General features: G+C 55.3%; 1 long non-coding RNA gene across 1 annotated transcript in view; it reads left to right on the forward strand.

Moving 5' to 3' along the window:
* The first annotated feature begins 7,896 nt into the window (after positions 1 to 7,896).
* LOC144933751 (uncharacterized) overlaps positions 7,897 to 20,321 on the forward strand; it is a 28,598-nt gene continuing 16,173 nt past the window's right edge. Inside the window, exon 1 of the long non-coding RNA XR_013637088.1 lies at positions 7,897 to 8,097. This is a non-coding gene — a long non-coding RNA (uncharacterized LOC144933751). The remainder of the gene's footprint in view (positions 8,098 to 20,321) is intronic.

Below are 20,321 nucleotides of genomic sequence, written 5' to 3' on the forward strand. Positions count from 1 at the left end.
AAGTTGAACGGTGATGGTGACGTAGTGGTTGAGTGGTGGTTGTGCTGGTGGTTGTCGTAGCCCGAGACACAGACGAGTGGGGGAGCTCCAGGATGGACCATCCCTGCCCCCCACTGTCAAGATCTGCAGGTCACGGATTGGCCGATGTCAGCCATCTCTGGACCCATGGCCAGCCAGGCCCAGCTCACAACACGGAGAAGTGGCGCCTGGAGGGAAATGATGACTCGACTACGAGGGGTCCCAGAAGAAGAAGAGGTGGTTGGGTGGTGGTGGTTGGGTGGTGGTGGTTGCGTGGTGGTGGTTGGGTGGTGGTGGTTGGGTGGTGGTGGTTGGGTGGTGGTGGTTGGGTGGTGGTGGTTGGGTGGTGGTGGTGGTTGGGTGGTGGTGAGGGACGGGAGCTCCATGAGTGCCTCTCCTCGCCGCTCCACCATTGAGCTCCCCCCCACCCTCCCATCTCATCCTCCCCTCTCCCCCCCCAGTTCTCACCACTTCGCTCAATCCAACCAACATTCTGTACTTACACCTCCACTGGTGATGCCCGCTGTTGGCCTCCGAGCGTGTCGCGCCTTTGGGCCCTGTGCTCGGCCACCGCGAGTCTCAACCGACCCCTGGCCTTCATCGGCGCTGCTCGCCAACACCACTTGCCCTGACACATTGTGTATGCTATACGGGTAACCTTTATTTTTCGTCCTCCCGTTGAAAAAAAAAATCGCCAATCACCAAATATAATGTTTTTTTTTGCACCAATTCTAAAGTAGCATCGAGCTTGGGCAGTGCTGGTTGTTTCTGGCCGCCCGGCGTGATTTTCAGATTTTTTTGGGTTTTTAAACAAACGAACAACCCCCCGATTTTCAGAAAGGCGGGTCCCACGTGGGTTCGCCCCCGAAACGTTCCACCGAATCGGAAGAAAAGTCGACTCTGGGGTTTTCGCAGCTCTTGACTTCGTTACTTCATTAATGAATTACTTAATTTCAGGATGGGCATTTTAGGCCTCTGGGAGGGGGGAGGGGAGGAGGTGGTGGTTGGGGGGGGATAAGTAAATAATTAATGTGGGCGCCGCTGCTGCTGCTGAACATTCAAGCGCCGCGCTTTAAATCGCGCTCATTGTTTCCACGCCGTTTTAAGCGCAACGTCGCGTTCCATCGGAGGCGCTTCCATCACGCGGACAATTAGCCTCATGCCCGCACACACATCTGGGACCGCATCCAAAACATTCAGCCGCGACTCGGTACGGCTCTCCCCACACACACACACCGCCACACACACACACCGCCACACACACACACCGCCACACACACCGCCACACACACACACACCGCCACACACACACCGCCACACACACACACACCGCCACACACACACACCGCCACACACACACACACCGCCACACACACACACACCGCCACACACACACCGCCACACACACACACACCGCCACACACACACACCGCCACACACACACACACCGCCACACACACACACACCGCCACACACACACCGCCACACACACACACACACCGCCACACACACACCGCCACACACACACACACCGCCACACACACACACACCGCCACACACACACACACCGCCCCCCCCACACACACACCGCCCCCCCCACACACACACCGCCCCCCCCCACACACACACCGCTCCCCACACACACACCGCTCCCCACACACACACCGCCAGACACACACCGTCCCCCCACACACACTACAATATACACTACAATATACACTACACAACAATGTACACTACACTATACACTACAATATACACACACACACTATACACAAACACTATACACTACAATACACACTACACTTTACACTACACGATACACAACCACTATACACTACACGATACACAACCACTATACACTACACTATACACTACACTATACACTACAATATACACTACACTATACACTACACTACACGATACACAGACACTATATACTACACTATACACACACTACACTATACACAAATACTACACACTACACGATACACAACCACTATACACTACACTATACACTACAATATACACTACAATATACACTACACTATGCACTACACTACACGATACACAGACACTATATACTACACTATATACACACTATACTAAACACAAATACTACACACTACACGATACACTACACTATACACTACACGATACACTACACCAGCGGACCCCTGGGGGGTACGTGGCACCAAAGGGGTACCGTGAGGGTGATTTATAAACGCGTGTGAATTTGTATCATGCGTGAGAGTCGTTGGTGACTTAATCACTTGTGAATCTGTCAATAAAAAAATAATTACGATAAAATGTACTTCCATAAGGTAACCTCGTACTATGTTAAATTCCTCTTTTTCTAAACTCATTGATCGTAAACAATGTTGGTTTCCAAGAGTAATCTGAGATATCCCAACAAGTACGCCACGCGTGCAGAGCGTCCCGTTGAATTCGTTTTATTCGCTGGCAGCTAGTTAGGGATCGCTCACTAAATGGGACAATCGGTTACAATATTGATGTTCATTATTCATGCATTTCTTTTTCAGAACCATGTTGAGTCATGCAGGGGGTGGGGGGGGGGGTCCTCGGTTGAATCAAAATGCAACAAGGGAGGTGGGTTCACACGTGGACACAACCAGGGCGAGAACCACGGCAGCGGAGTGAAATGACTTTGTGAGCTTTGGAACGAAGCGCGGGTCGCCATACCTGGACACGTGGGTGGTGGAATAATCAGAAGGGCCACCAACCCCAACCACCCCAACCAACCACCCACCCCAACCACCCACCCCAACCACCAACCCCAACCAACCACCCACCCTAACCACCCATCTCAACCACCCACCACAACCACCCACCCCAACCACCCACCACAACCACCCATCCAACCACCCACCCCAACTTCACCAACCACCAACCCCAACCAACCACCCACCATAACCACCCACCCCAACCACCCACCCCAACCACCCACCACAACCACCCACCACAACCACCCACCTCAACCACCGACCCAACCACCCACCACAACCACCAACCCCAACCAACCACCCACCACAACCACCCACCCCAACCACCCACCCCAACCACCCACCACAACCACCCACCACAACCACCCACCTCAACCACCGACCCAGCCACCCACCACAACCACCAACCCCAACCAACCACCCACCACAACCACCCACCCCAACCACCCACCCCAACCACCCACCACAACCACCCACCACAACCACCCACCTCAACCACCGACCCAACCACCCACCACAACCACCGACCCAACCACCCACCACAACCACCAACCCCAACCAACCACCCACCACAACCACCGACCCAACCACCCACCACAACCACCCACAACAACCACGTGTCATTCCACCCGGGCGAGTGGCAGAGATTCATCGCCACCGCCATCACCACAGGGCGTGGCCACGGTGGCTAGGAGATGTTAACTACCTCGCCTGGTATACAGGAGATCGTGGGAGATCTTGACTCTGATGCCCGCTGTATATTTGGAGTTTTCATCTCTCTCTCCCCATAGTCGTGTGGATTTTTCTCCGGGTTTTCCCCCTTCACATTTAGAGACACGCCTTTGGATAATTTGGCTGCTATAAATCTCCACACGGTCATAAGCGACGTCGTTGAGCTATCATTTGTGATAGCCGGGGTCGCTTGCCCGCTCCACAAACGCGAAGGGAACGTCACAGCGACACACTCCGCTTGCTCCGGACGCGGTTATCTTGGCTTTGACCACCCGAATGTGAAATTGAATTTCGCGTGAATGCCAATATCGCCATCACAATCATCGTGATCATCACCACCTCTTCTTCCAACATCACCATTTTCCTCGTCATCCCCCCCACCCCCCCCTATCCTCTTCAACCATTGCCCCCCACGGTGAAGGGAAGGGGCGGGCGGGGTGCGTTGTGCCCGGAGCCTAAAGGGATTTCATGCTCGCTGCGCCTCATCAAGGGCGCTGTGGCCGTGCCCGCGGCGCGTGTTCCCTGGCAGCAAGAAACCCGGGGCCCTCCGGGGGCCCTGGTACAGCCAGGGACTAATCTTCGCCTCGATTATTATTATATTATTATTATTTTATTATTTTCATTGTCTGCCGAGATCCATCTCTCTCTCTCTCTCCGTCTCTCGCTAGCTGCTTCCCCCCCCCCCACCGTGTCCTGTTCAGTGTTCGTTGCTGTGCGCCAGCCATGCGTGACTTCAAAGTTTATTTCGTGCGAGTGCACGTGTTTGCTTTATGCTTTTGTGATTTTTTCTCTCTCTCTCTCTCATATATATATGAGCGTGCGTCTGTGCGTCTGTCTGTGTTAGTAGTCTGTGTGTGTGTGGAGTGGGGGTGAGCGGTAGTGTAGCGGTTAGCGCGCTACGCACTAACCCCGGTGACCGCGAGTTAGATTCCCGCTCACGGCCAACACCAGTGACGATTATCTGGACCGGGTCTGGGCCTCCCCTAAGTCGACTCAGCATTAAATGAGTACCTGATGCGGTGTGTAAAAATCGCCACTGGGGAGACAAAGGCGGCCGGGCGTGGTGCTGGCCACCCACCCCCTCGTGTGCCGTGCCGGCCTTCATAGGTGCTCGCTAACAACACTTGCCCCAACAGCCTGTTACAGGCTATATGGGGGATCTTTGTCTTTGTTGCGTGGTGGAGCGGTGTCGCAGTGGTTAGCGCACTGCCCCCGGACAAACCACTCGGCGCCGATTCCAGTTCGATTCCAGAGGAACCGGTCCTGCTCCTCCCCTAGATCGAGTCGGCGTCAAATGAGCACCTGGTGCGGTTTGAAACGATCACCACTTGGGGAGACAAAGGCGGCCGGGCGTGGTGCTGTCTACCCACCCCTCGCGTGTGCCGTTCCGGCCTTCATAGGTGCTACTCGCTAACAGCACTTGCCCCAAAAGTCTGTGACGTCTATACGGGAGAGGGGGGGGGGTCTTTATGTGTGTGTGTGTGATCTTTGTGAGTGTGTGTGTGTGATATTTGTGAGTGTGTGTGTGCGTCTGTGCGGCTCGTGTGATTATGTTTGATTGTTTAGACGCGGGAGCTCCACAAGGGATCGTGCTCCGTGCTTGCGACATTCGGGGGTTTGATGGCTCCGTCTCCCCTGGGCCCGGGGGGCGGCGGGGGGGGGCTCTTGATATCGCCACGTTTCACCGTCGCCATCTGTGACACGCACACACGGATCACAGAGGCGTTGGACACGAAGGGCCTTTGTCTCTCGGGCGTGTCCCCACGTATCGCCTCGAACAGACTGTTGGGGCAAGTGTGGTTAGCGAGCGACTGTGACGGCCGGCACGCCACGCGAAGGGGGTGGGTGGCCGAACCACGCCCGGCCGCCTTTGTCTCCCCAAATATGATGTTTAAACATGGCAGTCCCAGGTACGCATTTAAGGCTGAGTCGACCTAGGGGAGGCCCGGCACTGGTTCAAATTCGTGAGCGGGTTTTGTCACACGACGCTTGTGCCGGTCGCTTTTGTCTCCCCAAGTGGTGAGATGTTAACTACCTCGCCTGGTATACAAGAGGTCGTGGTGTTCGATCTCGATACTGACGCCTGCTGCTGTATGTTTGGAGTTTGCGTGTCTCTCTCTCACCGTGGTCGCGTGGATTTTTCTCCGGGTCCTCATGGTTTTTCCCTCCACATTTAGGAATCAACGTCACGCGTTTAGATCATTTGGTGGCTAGAAATTTCCACATCACGTTAAGCCACTTCGTTGAGCTATCATTTGTGGCCAGGTCGCTTCTGAAAAAAAATTATATAACTCAGTGGGCCTTACCTGGTAAAATAAAAAGATGTTTAGTTTTAACTGCTGATGTTTAGATACCGTACATAGTACAGTACCGATTTAAGGCTGATTCGACCTAGGGGAGGCTCAAGACCGGTTCCAATATTCGCCACTGTGGTTCGTCGTGATCGAGACTCGACCTCGGTTCACTGGGTTCCTTGCGCAGCGCGCTAATCACTGCACCCCCCCCCATCACACGCACACTCATCACACACACTCATCACACACACACTCATCACACACACACTCATCACACAAAGACAAATACAAAGATCCCCCGTATAGTTTAACATACCGTTGGGGCAAGTGCTGTTAGCGAGCGCCTATGACGGCCGGCACGGCACACGAGGGGGTGGGTGGCCAGCACCACGCCCGGCCGCCTTTGTCTCCCCCAGTGGCGATGTTTACACACCGCACACACACACAACAACAACCGCCATTCGCCACTAAGTGGCGGTGACGTCACCACGATGCTTGTGCCAGGCCATGTGCACCTTGAGGCCACGTGAAGTGTCGACCGCTCGCTGGCAGGAGGTCACGGGGCAGACCCAGGTGCCACACGTCGACTGACTGAGATGATCGAGATGACTGGCTGATGCAACACCTGTGCCCCCTACTGTGCCAACTCGCTGTGCTTTAGTCACCCGGCGCTCCGCTCGTTGTTGTGAGCGTCGCTCCTCCGCCCTCTGTTGTTGTTGGAGGCGACTGCCTCCAACTGCCCAGTAGCGTCCTTCACGGGCCTCCTCCACAGAGGCCGATCTTGACACCGCTGGTACCAGTCATCGGCAAGTCCACTCAACTCCACGTCCTCCTGTACCACATCACTCCATCTCTTCACTCTCACACACACTCTCACACACACACTCATCACACAGACACTCATCACACACACTCTCACACACAAACTCTCACACTCACTCATCACACACACACATAACACACTCATCACACACACGCATCACACACACGCATCACACACACGCATCACACACACGCATCACACACACACATAACACACTCATCACACACACACATAAACACTCATCACACACACGCATCACACACACGCATCACACACACGCATCACACACACGCATCACACACACGCATCACACACACGCATCACACACACACACTCATCCCACACACAGTCATCACACCACGCGATCACACACCCACCACCTCGCACCCACCACCACGTCTCCTCCAGTGCAATGCGCTCCTTGACCTCAAGCCAATCGATACAACACTTCACATTCGTAATAGGGTCATCGTATCCTGCGTGTATATATATACTGTATTACATACTGCAGGTCTACTGTAAGTAGCGATACTGCAATCGTGTTTATTTATTTGCCCGAGTCAGCCTCACCGAGTCTCGAGACTCGTTTGCAGGAGGGTCCTGCCGACCACGACGTCCGTGAACGTCGCGAGAATCAACGAGAGAGTTTTGTCGTCCTGAGATGTTGAGTCGATTTCGTGGCGCAGAGCTAAGGAGGGCCGTCGTCTCCGGACTTCTCACAGATGTGGACGTCTCTGAGACGTGCACATGGACTTCTCATGCCCGGCCTCGCTCAGCATCACCGAGTCAGTCCTGGTGTGGGAAGAGGGTCAGGGCTTAAGCTGCTGGGAGGCCACGGATGGAGGAGGTTTACTCGTCACACACTCATCACACACACTCATCACACACTCATCACACACACTCATCACACACTCACACTCATCACACACTCATCACACACTCATCACACACACTCATCACACTCACACTCACACTCATCACACACACATCACACACACACATCACACACTCATCACACACACACTTATCACACACACATCACACACACTCATCACACACACACTCACACTCATCACACACACTCATCACACACACACTCATCACACACACACTCATCACACACACATCACACACACATCACACACACACATCACACACATTCATCACACACACACATCACACACACACTCATCACACACACACACACTCATCACACATCACACACACACCACACACATCACAGACACACATCACACACACTCATCACACACAAACTCATCGCGGAGATCGGACTCTGCGGGTCGTCGTCGTCGTCGTCGTTATTCTCGCAGGCGTCCACGAGGCGGCGCTGTGGCATCGTTTCGAGGCGCTTTCTGCCCCAGATCGGGCCGCTCGCAATCTCCTCCTCCTCCTTCGTCGTCTTCTTCTTGATGTCGTGCGGGCTGCTGATGTCGACGCAGAGCGACGACTGCGATGTCACATCGAGGTGCTCAAGCCCAGACACCGGCGTCACGAGACGCGGAGTGGTGTCGTCGTCCTCGCTCTGATGTCTCCTGCTTCGTGTTTGTGGATCGGGGCATTGCCTCGCTCGGCGTTGTACCGCGCTCTCTGTTTTACCTGGCGAACAAGCGCCATGACCTCGCCAACTTCGCCTGCGCGCAGGCGAAGTTGGCGGTGTACAGAACGAGAAAAAAGATGCTGGAGGGTGACACTGACGGCTGCTCTGTGCTGCTTCCAGTGTTCAGGGGCCTGCTTAAGGCGCGGCTCCGGCTGGAGCACGCGTACCACACACATGCCGGTGATGTGCGCGTCTTCTTCGAACGCTGGGGAGCTGGAAAAGCCCCTCTCTGTACCAGCGTGGACGGCACCCTCGTGTTCACCTTCTGAAGCGCTCGCTCGTCACCGTGGCGTGCGCGATGACCACCACCACAACCACCACCACGTGACTTTTCTTTCGTGTTGTGCGCGGTGCTTTTAGCGCCACAGCGCGTCGATTTGTAGCGTTTATTTTCATTTGTTTGCTGGTGACTTTGTGTATTTCATATTGAAATCGCCTCCAGTGCTTTTTGCTGCTGGCGGCAATCAAAGTTGTTTAAAAGTCAAAGTATCTGTTCTGGATGGCCGCAGTCGCACGCCACTGCTACGGGAGAGTCGCAATAAAACGACACATTGAGAGAAAACCTCCCTGAGATGAGACCGATGTATGAACAGGAGCGAAGGGAAGGGATAGTTGTTGTCCTGAGCTCATCTTTAAATCGGTATCTGGGAGACACGGGGAGAGTGCAGGGAGGATACACTTGCACATTCGAGGCAGCTGTCGCGAAACACAGGGAGACCGGGGAGTGCTGCGAGATGCGTGGAGATTTTGGAGAGGTGTTGGGAGACGCTCGGAGGCAGGTGGGAGGTGGCGAGGGGAAGGGTGAGCTCGGAGCGAGGAGGAGGAGGCGGAGGAGGAGGGATTGACTCTAAGTGCATGCCCGGGTATTTTTCGGATGAGTTTGAGTCGCGCTCTCTCGAGTGGCTGGGGATTAGCGGAGACACCGGCGTGACGCGCTAATGCGTGCGCACGTGCCTAGCACAAAGACAAAGATCCCCTGTGTAGCCTTAGCAGACTTTTGGGGCAAGTGCTGTTAGCGAGCAGCACCTATGAAGGCCGGAACGGCAAACGAGGGACCGCCTTTGTCTTCCCAATGTTGATGTTTACACACCGCACCGGATACTCATTTACGGCTGAGTCGACCTAGACGAGGTTCAAGACTCGTTCACGTATCACTCGCCCGCTCGATGTTAGTTGTGGCCTGGAACCAATCGTCCCAGTCTCGGCTCTTGCGGGACGAGCTCCATGGTTGGTGGCGGGTGTTTGGCGATCTGATGCCGCTGGCAAAGTCGGCGATAAACAAACTTCGAGGCCCGCTCCGAATCGTCGCCTCGTGGGACCTTTCCGCTTGGCGCGTGGCGCTATTGAGAAGGGCCCGTTGCCCGAAACGTCGCGTATTCTACAACGTCTTCAGGCCGTGAGGTCACAACGAGGCGGGGCCGGCGCGGGAATGGGGGGGGGGGGGTTGGGGGGCCGGTGATGTGGTCAGCACCGCGCACGCACCGCCGCCTTTGTATCCCCGCAGTGCTGGCGTTCACGATCGTGCCGGGCTCGAGTTTTATTTCTGTTTGTTTGGGAGAGGAGTAGAGAGCGGGGGACGCGCGCCGGAGACTTGGAGCGGCATTAGCGGAGAATGCAAAAGTGCAACTCCTCCTCCCCTCTCCTCCTCCTCCCCCTCCTCCTCCCCCCTCCTCCCCCTCCATGTCCCCCCTCCTCCTCCCCCCTCCTCCTCCTCCCCCTCCTCCTCCTCCCTCCTTTTCCCCCCCTCCTCCTCCCCCCACCTCCCCCCCCCTCCTCCCTGGTGGAGGAGGGTGTTACGACACAGTTACATTTAACGCGATCTGTATCATACCAACAAAAAAAAAACATCTTCATGACGCCCACGGCAACGTGAGCAAATTGGAGCCACCGATGAGGCTTGCGAGACGAAGAGGCGACAACTGCGGACCGGGGTTTCGCCCTCATTGGGACTCATCAGTGCGGGACAATCACCAATGCTCAACGCTGCCAAATCTTCATGGGGGTGGGGGTGTTTTTTTTCTTCTTCTATTCGCCGTTATTTCGTTACGGAATGTTAACAACGATCGGAACCCCCACACGGAGGTCGCGGAGTGGAGGAGGAGTGGGAGGAGGGGGGGGGCTGGCCCGTGGTATGAAAGGCGTGGGGTGGTGGGGATAGGAGGAGAAGGAGGAGGAGACCCTGAAAGGCGACGGAGGATGTACCCGGTGCAGGGTTCAAATCTTGACGCCCACCTCAGAGGCAGGAGGCGGACAGCAGCAAAGCGCCGTGGTGCGAGCGGAATGTCGCATCCCTGAACGTGGGCAGCAGGACGGAAGGGAGTAGGGGGGGGGCACGGGAGCATTCTTGGAAGGTTTCGGATGCTCTGAGTGGAAGGGCTGAACTCATTCTCACGCGCGGGTGTATTTATATATTTATCTGTTTCGCCTGTGTGTGTCTGCCTGTGTGTGTCTGCCTGTGTGTGTCTGCCTGTGTGTGTCTGTGTGACTGCCTGTGTGTGTGTCTGCCTGTGTGTGTCTGCCTGTGTGTGTCTGTGTGTCTGCCTGTGTGTGTCTGTGTGACTGCCTGTGTGTGTGTCTGCGTAGTGCTGGCCACCCATCCCCTCGTGTGCCGTGTCGGCCTTCATAGGTGCTCGCTAACAGCACTTGCCCCAACATTCTGTTAAGGCTATATGGGGGATCTTTGTCTTTTGCCTGTGTGTGTGTCTCTGCGTGGTGGTGCTGGCCACCCACCCCCTCGTGTGCCCGTGCCGGTCTTCGTAGGTGGCTGCTCGCTAACAGCACTTGCCCCAACAGTCCGTGAAGGCTACACGGGGGGAGGGGGGATCTTTGTCTTTGTGTATCCCTGCGAGCGGCATTCCGGGCTCGGAGCAGACGGAATGCGACCGTCCCGCAGTGATTGACGCTCGCCTCGACAGTGATGGCGAGAATCAGCAATGCGCTGAGGATGTTCCATCACCATCGCCTCTATCACCACCACTACCACCCTCATCACCCATCACCCATCAAAGCCCCAACATCATCAACCATCGTTCTCCCTCCCCTCCGCCCTCGTCTTCGCGCCCCCCCCCCTCCTCTCCACTCAAGAAGCTCCCCATGAAGGACGTGGAGCGAAACGTCGGGGCATTGCGCGGTAGCAACCCGGGTGCTGACGATGGTTTTGTTCCCTTTGCGAGCCGAGGCAGCTAAACTATCAGAACCAAGATCACAATCAGAATGTTTACTCATCCTGGAGAAATCCGAATGATCCATGCAACTCTTTCTTGTATCCACAGATGTCCATTCGGGGCACGGGGTCAGAAAGTTACAGCAACAAAGAACACACACACACACAACAACACCACGACAGGAGTGAAAAGTGTAGGGAAGGTGAGCCAGTCACTCCGGGGTCGCGGTTCGTGTGTCCCGTGTGGTCCGTGTGGTGCGATGGGGCATTTGCCCGCGCAGATCCCCAGGATTTTGAACACTTTCGCCTGTTGTGTGTTGTTGTTGTAACTTGCTGACCCATCCCTACTGGACACTCTGTGTAATGTAAAAACAAAGAGCTTCATACAGATTCGGATTGGTGGTGTTCAGCCAATGAGAGCGACTCGAGACATTGTTATTTAAATAGCTCAATTGTTTAAATGTGGCCCTTACCACCCTTCTCGTCCTGCCCGTGTCCCTCCCGTTGGTTCTGTTTTATTTCCTGATTTGCCATGCATGTTGGCGCACTGTGATCTCCGGATGAAATGGCCCCTTTACAAATGTAAATTATCATCAGCATTATTATGATGAGATCTGTGAACTCCTCCAAGCGCTTGGCAGGATTAGCAGACGCAGCCGCCGCAGCCGCAGCAGCAGCAGCTGGACAGCGACGCGAGTTTTGAAGGGGCAACATTCGAATCGTGAGCACATAATTACCGGAGCCCTTTAGCTACGTGGGGCTCAGCTGAGTCTCTCTTCTCATCTCTCGCCCCCCCCCACCCACCCACTCACCCCTCACCTCACCCCCCACCCCTCACTCGGGAAATCCTCCCCGAAGCGAAAGGGATCGAGGCAGGATTTCTCGACTGGGATCTTCCCGACCCACTCAGAACCCGAATAAATTCGGATCAAGGAAAATGCGTGGGGCGCTGGGTTGTGTTGGTGGTGTTGGTGGTGAGGAGTAGTGACGATGAGGGGTAGTGGGCTGTGCGCGATGGCAGAGAATATGGCCAATGTGCAGAAATGACTATATATGACAATTTTACTTACATTTTTTTTTATTATCAGGTAATGCCCACTGAGCTATGTATGTAGCTCTTTTTCAGAAGCGACCTGGCCACAAAATATATCTCAACGAAGAGACTCATCATCACGTGGGCATGTAGAGCAGCCAAACGCTCTAAACGCGTGACGTTGATTCTAAATGTGGAGGGGGGGGGAAACCGGAAGACCCCGAGAAAAATCCACGCGACCACGGAGAGAGAGACACCGCAAACTCTAAATATACAGCAGCAGGCGTCAGGGTCGGGCACGAACCCACGCCCGCCTGCATACCGGGCGAGGTAGTTAACATCTCCGAGCCACCGCGGCGTCAGGCACGTGGCCGGACAGAGAGGTCGGCAGGCTGGCCAACTCTTACCACGATCAGACATCCAGCCGCCTACCCAGCCACTCACTGAGCCAACTTCATCACTCGGGTGACTCGTTCATCCAGCCGCTCACCACCCAGCCACTCACCACCCAGCCATTCACCACCCAGCCACTCACCACCCAGCCACTCACCACCCAGCCGCTCACCACCCAGCCACTCACCACCCAGCCACTCACCACCCAGCCACTCACCACCCAGCCGCTCACCACCCAGCCACTCACCACCCAGCCACTCACCACCCAGCCACTCAACTACAAAGACAAATACCCCGGTATAGCCTTAACAGACTTTTGGGGCAAGTGCTGTTAGCGAGTAGCACCTATGAAGGCCGGCACCTTACACCAGGGGTGGGTGGCAACGGTTAGTTGCGCTACGAACCCGGCGACACGAGTTCGATTCCCGCTCACGGCCAACACCAGTGACCATTATCTCAACCGGTCCTGGGTATGCCCTAGGTCGGCTCGGCCTCAAATGAGTATCCGATGCCACTCAACTATCCCAACCGCACACGCCCCCTGACCCTTTCTCCACGCCACACTCATCCAAACCCTCCCACCCCTCTCCTACATCGCTCCCTCGAATAATCTGGGGGGATTTAGGGACGCAAGGGTTACGGGGATGATTGCGGAGCGCGTACAATGGAGCGACTTAAGCAAAGCATGGGGCACGTAGCGAGTCGGAGTCGTGCCGGGGCGTGGGGGGAGGGGTAACGTGGGTGGGGGGAGTTCGGGGAAGGGGCGGGGCTGATGAAGACGCTGCCCCAGGGTAATGATGATGCGCTGAGGAGGAGGCGGGGGGAGGTGAGGTGAGGGGAGGGGAGGGAGGGGTGGGTGGGTGGGGTGGCGGCCCCGGGGTCTGCCCATTGCCCGGGTCGCGTTCCAAAACACAGTGAGGGCCACACACCTGTGCGTACCTGTGTACCTGTGTGTGTGTACCTGTGTGTGAGTGTACCTGTGTGTGAGTGTACCTGTGTGTGAGTGTACCTGTGTGTGTGTGCCTGTGTGTACCTGTGTGCGTGTACCTGTGTGTGTGTACCTGTGTGTGAGTGTACCTGTGTGTGAGTGCCTGTGTGTACCTGTGTGTGTGTACCTGTGTGTGAGTGTACCTGTGTGTGAGTGTACCTGTGTGTGTGTGCCTGTGTGTACCTGTGTGCGTGTACCTGTGTGTGTACCTGTGTGTGAGTGTACCTGTGTGTATGTGTGTGAGTGTACCTGTGTGTGTGTACTTGTGTGTGTGTATGTATGTGTGTGAGTGTATGTGTGTGAGTGTACGTGTGTGAGTGTACGTGTGTGTGTACCTGTGTGTGTACCTGTGTGTACACGTGTTTGTGTACGTGTGTACGTGTGCGTGTCCTTACCATCAGCCCCACCAAAACTAAGCACCTGCCTGGGTATTTTGTACCATCGGACACTCCACCCCCACAACTCCCAATCGGTGATGGGGCAGTTGTGGAGAGAGTGGAGAGTTTCCCATGCATGGGCAGTGCGCTCATTACCGGCTCCGGTTCAATAGCAGAGGTCTCACTCCGAATGAGTTGAGCGGCATTATCTTTTCATCGGTTGCGTAACGCTGTGTGGAAGCTACCTGATCTGTCGCTCCGCACGAAGCTTCAGGTCTTCTCGGCTACAGTCATTCCCTCCCTTCTCTATGCCTGCGAAACGTGGACCCCTCTAATGTAACATCTTCGCCTGTTAGAAACATTTAGGCTGGCCTGCCTACGATCCATCCTGGGTTTAACTAGGCTGGATTGTGTGAGGAGCTCACAAATCCTTGAAAGATCTGGACCAAGTCCCATCGGTGAGCTCCTCCGGCAGGCAAGGCTGCGTTGGCTGGGTCATGTAGCCCGCATGCCCAGCCACCGCATGCCCAAACAGCGTTTGTTCGGCCGAATCGATGGGGCTAAACGGACGCGGCACAGGATAGAAAAAAGATGGAGTGATGTGGTACAGGAGGATGTGGAGCTGAGTGGACTTGCCGATGACTGGTACCAGCGGTGTAAAGATCGGTCTCTGTGGAGGAGGCTCGTGAAGGACGCTATTGGGCAGTTGGAGGCAGTCGCCCTCCACCAACAACGGAGGGGGGGGGGCGGGGGAGGAGCGACGCTCACAACAACGAGCCGAGCGCCGGGTGGCTAAAGCACAGCAAGTTGGCACCGTAGTGGGCACAGGTGGTGCATCAGCCACTCGTCTCAGTCAGTCGACCTGTGGCATTTGGGTCTGCACCGTGACCTCCTGCCAGCGGGCGTTCGACACTTCACGTGGCCTCAAGGTGCACATAGCCTGGCACAAGCGTCGTGGTGACAAATCCCGCTCACGAATTTGAACCGGTGCCGGGCCTCCCCTAGGTCGACTCAGCCTTAAATGCGTACCTGGGACTGCCATGTTTAAACATGATATTTGGGGAGACAAAGACGGCCGGGCGTGTTGTTGGCCACCCACCCCCGAGTGTGCCGTGTCGGGTTTCATTGGTGCTCGCTAACAGCACTTTGTCCAACAGCCTGTTATCGGCGATATCGGCAATATTTGTCTTTGTACCCGCGTGACCATGTATGATGTGCACACGTATGTACCTGGACGTTTATGTTTTACCTGTGTGTACACGCAGCCTGTGTCTCCGTCTAACCTTGTCCTGAATCCCTTTGTCCCCACATCTCCTGTGTCCCGTATCACCGTGTCCCCATATCCCCGTGTCCCCGTGTCCCCGTGTCTCCCTTGTGTCCCAGTCTGATCTCCTCGCCGCGTGGTGTGGCCTGACCTCATGCGATGTGGCCAAACGCGCGACCTCAACGCCTTCATCGACGTATGCTCGCGTCCTCATCATCATCACCACCACCACGACCATCATCATCATCAACAGCAGCGACATCATCATCAGCAACGACAGCGTTAGCCTCACCATCACGATCATCATTCAGTACCGTTGCTGAGACCTATAACGAGTTTATGCTCGTTTCACAGGCGACCACATCATCATCATCATCAGCTTCCCCATCATCACCATCTGTCCCGTAACTCTGCGTGGGAAATAGGACGCGATAACCCGGCTGTATCTCTCTCTCTCTCCACTCTCCCCTCGCTCTCCGCTCCATCATCTGCTGCGCCTGCTGTCCGCTCGAGCTTGCGAGCTGTTTGCTGGCTGTGTCGCCCGGCCCGATGTCGTCTTGGCCGGACAGCTGTGAGGCCACGCTGCCCATTTCGGGATCTTGGCACAGCGACCGTGGCCCTCCGTGTAGGAGGACGGCCCCGCGGAAGGGGATAACACGGAACGACGTCTGAGAACCCTTCGAGTGACATCCTATGGAAGGACAAAAAACAAAGTTCCCCCGTGTAGCCTTAACAGACTGTTGGTGCAAGTGCTGTTAGCGAGCACCCATGAATGCCGGCACGGCACACGATGGGGTGGATGGCCAGCACCACGCCCGTCCGCCTTTGTCTCCCTAGTCACGATGTTTACACATCGCACCAGGTATTTATTTGAGACTGAGTCGATCTAGATAATCGTCACTGATGTTAGTCTGATGTTACTGATGTTAGTCGTGAACGGGAATCGAACTCGGGTCGCCGGGATCGTAGCGCAGTGCAGCGCTAACCGCTACACGACCACTCCCCACGCACACAGAGACACACACACAGATACACACACAGACACACACACAGACACACACACACACAGACACACGCACATAGACACACACACAGACACAAACATAGTGACACAGACACAAACACACAAACACAGACACACACATAGTGACACACACAGACACACACAGACACATACACACACACAGACACACACACAGACAGACACACACACAGACACTAGGGGGCAGCACTTTCCCACCTGCCCCGCTACCGTGTAACGTTCGTCTCGCTCCAGACCGGAGTTGTCTTTATTGGGGGTTTTCAGTGCAGTCACGTGTGACCGGAATGTCACCATCCACTCGCTACTCTTGAGAACCCCGTTTAATCACGACGAATTATGTCTGGGTCTCTATGTGAGTCCATGGGTCTCTATGTGAGTCTATGGGTCTCTATGTGAGTCTATGGGTCTCTATGTGAGTCTATGGGTATCTATGGATGTGTATGTGAGTCTATGGGTATCTATGGATGTGTATGTGAGTCTATGGGTCTCTATGGATGTGTATGTGAGTCTATGGGTCTCTATGGATGTGTATGTGAGTCTATGGGTCTCTATGGATGTGTATGTGAGTCTATGGGTCTCTATGGATGTGTATGTGAGTATATGGGTCTCTATGGATGTGTATGTGAGTCTATGGGTCTCTATGGATTCCAGCCCAGGCCCGACACGGTCATTATGACCTCCCCCATTATGACCCCCCCCCCCCCCATTATGACCCCCCCCCCCCATTATGACCCCCCCCCCCCCATTATGACCCCCCCCCCCCATTATGACCCCCCCCCCCCCCCATTGTGACCCCACCGCCCCCCCGCCTCTAGACACCCGCCCGTGGCTTGTGTCGATATTTCCAGAATCCGAACGCGGACGCGGACGAAACTTCGCTGGCGACGCGGGGGGGGGGGGGGGAGTCGCGGTGGGGGGGGAGGAGAGGATGGGGGGGGGGCTTGCTGAGTGGGGGGTGGGGGCTAATTGATTGGGGTGGTTGTGCGAGCAGGGGGGTGGGGTCGTGCGTGCGGTGATTGGATGCAGGAGGAGGGGGGAGTTGGGGTTGGGGGATGAGGTGACGGGGGCGGTTTGGGCGTGTGTGGGGGGGGGGTGCAGTCAGCGTCACCTTTTCAACACCAAAACATCTGCGTATGTCTACCTGTGATGCTGCCTACCTGCATGTCTGTCTGCATGTCTGTCTATCTGTCTATCTCCCTGTCTGTCTGACTGCCTCTCTATGGATCTGCCTCTCTGTCTGCCTCTCCATCTGTGTGTCTGCCTCTCTATCTCTCTGTTTGTCTATCTGTCTGTCTGTCTCTGTCGATCTGCCTCTGTCGCTCTGCCCCTCTGTGTGTCTATCACCGCCGTCTCGCCCGTCCACTGTGGCTCAGGTGGCGAGCCAGCCACGGTGCGTCCCCTGTCGTTGGGAATTTTCGCTCGGGGCGAACTCAGTAACGCAGCGGTTGGCATTGTTCCCGGTGCAGTTGCACCGCCTGCGCACAACGGCGACTGCCCGCCCCCGGAGAGGGGGAGGGAGGGAGAGGAGAGGGGGAGAGGGGGAGGGAGGGGGGAGAGGAGGCGGGAGGGGGAGAGGGGGAGGGAAGGGAGGGGGAGAGGGATGCTCCCCCTTCGCCCTCGGGGACTCGAGCGACGTTGGGCATTTTCAGCTTCATAATTAATTACTACCACGCGTGTACAAAGACAAAGTTTCCCCCGTGTAGCCTGTAACAGACTGTCGGGGCAAGTGCTGTTAGCGAGTAGCAGCACCTATGAAGGCGGTACGGCACACGAAGGGGTGGGTGGCCATCCAGCACCATGTCCGGCCGCCTTCGTCTCCCCAGTGGCGATGTTTACTACACACCGGGAACAGGTTCAGATACTCGTCACTGGTGTTGGCCGTGATGGGGAATCGAACCCGGGTCGCCAGGTTCGTAGTACAGCGCGCTAACTGCTACACTACCGCTCCCCACGTATACATGCACACACATCTACATACGCACACACGTACACCATACATACACACACACCCGTATGCATATACAAAGACAAATACAAAGATCGCCCGTATAGCCTTAACAGACTGTTGGGGCAAGTGCTGGTAGTGAGCACCTATGAAAGCAGGCACGGTACACAATGGAGTGGGTGGGTGGCTAGCACCACGCCCGGCCGCCTTTGTCTCCCCAGTGGCGATGTTAACTACACACCGCACCAGGTACCGGTTCAGGTATTCGTCACTGGTGTTGGCTGTGAGCGGGAATCCAACTTGGTTGGCCGCGTTGGTTCGCAGCGCAGCGCAGCGCTAACCCCTGCGCCACCGCTCCACACGCGTGCACGTGCAAACACACACACGTCTACACACACAGGGCCGTTGCCCGAAACGTCGGCTATTATAAATTGTTGTTTGCTGTGTTCGCGGCACGCTACCGCCGTCTAACAAACGTTGGACGCGGAACTTTGAGTGGAGCAGTAGCGGAACCAGCGGTGGGGGGTGGGGGGGCAGGGAGTGGGGGGCAGGTGGGGGGCAGGTGGGGGGCAAGGGGTGTCTTGCCCTTCCCCACCTGGTGGCCAAAGCTACGAGTTGCAGCTTCCTTGACAATCACCGTGAGATTTATTTTCAACAGCAGTGCTAACGATACAAAACGCTGAATTAAAACGCGGCTGAAATTTAAACGTTTTTATCGAAACGCTTTCATTTACGTTCCACGTTTTATTTTAATTGAAGTGGAACAGCAACGTCATATTGCAACGAGGTCCTTAGGACGACCACTACGGAGCTGTTGTGGCTTCAAGACGGAGCGCCCCCCCCCCACAGCGTTAAATGTTCGAGTCCGTGATCGTCATGTACAATCGTCCTAGGTACGAGCGCGCGAGACGCGGATAAAACATTGCGGCTCCCACCTAAACGATTGTAGCACCACCCCGCTGAGCTGCCAACGTCGCGACCACGCCACGTGGCTTGCGCGAGGAGGCCGTGCTCGAGACGAGAGGGGCAGGAATGGCAGTCAAAGGATGGAAGCGTGGCCCAAGACGGCGGCCACCGCAGAGACGGAGCGAGGGAATTGAGGGTGCGTGCCGGCGCTGTGCGGACTGCTAAGAGCGCGGGGTCGTGAGCGAGCGGAGGCCTTCATCCAGCAGTGGATTGAGAGCACCGCACGCACACACTGTGTGTATGTGTAATCGGGTTGTTGAGCGGTGAATTGATAATTATCATAAATGAGATTACGTATTTTATACTGGAGCAATGCGATTCGCTACAAAGCTCGTTTTCACAGATGTGTAAAAAATAATAATCGATAATCGTACTCTTAGGTTTTTTCGGTAAAGTCACGTAGGAAAAAAATAAAAATATATAATAAAAACAATAGAAATAATCAAATCACATTTTTTTATATTCTGTTATTTTATTTATATTATTATTTCTATTATTGTTATTATTTATTTTTATTTTTTACCTACGTGACTTTACCGACAAAATCCGTGCAGTCACGAAAGCTTCAAATCGATTCGGGTGCTGGTTTAGTAACGAACGCACCCAGGTATTTGGACGTTGAACCCGCACGGCGCTCATCAGTCACCGCGTAGTTCGTTCAAACAGAGAGACACGCCTACAGGGCTGGACTTTTACTTGTGTCGTTCGACACTTTGATCATGCATCATCGTCATTATCAAACGTCCACACGCAAAGACAAAGTTCCCCCCTGTAGAGCCTTTACTGTAGGGGCAAGTGCTGTTAGCGAGTGGCACCTATGAAGGCCGGCAGGGCGCACTTGGGAGTGGGTGGCCAGCATCACGCTCGACCGCCTTTGTTTCCCCAGTGCTGATGGTTTTACACAGCGCACCAGGTACTTAT

The sequence above is a fragment of the Lampetra fluviatilis genome, chromosome 8 (genome assembly GCF_964198595.1).
Source record: "Lampetra fluviatilis chromosome 8, kcLamFluv1.1, whole genome shotgun sequence".
Classification (NCBI taxonomy): Eukaryota; Metazoa; Chordata; class Hyperoartia; order Petromyzontiformes; family Petromyzontidae; genus Lampetra; species Lampetra fluviatilis.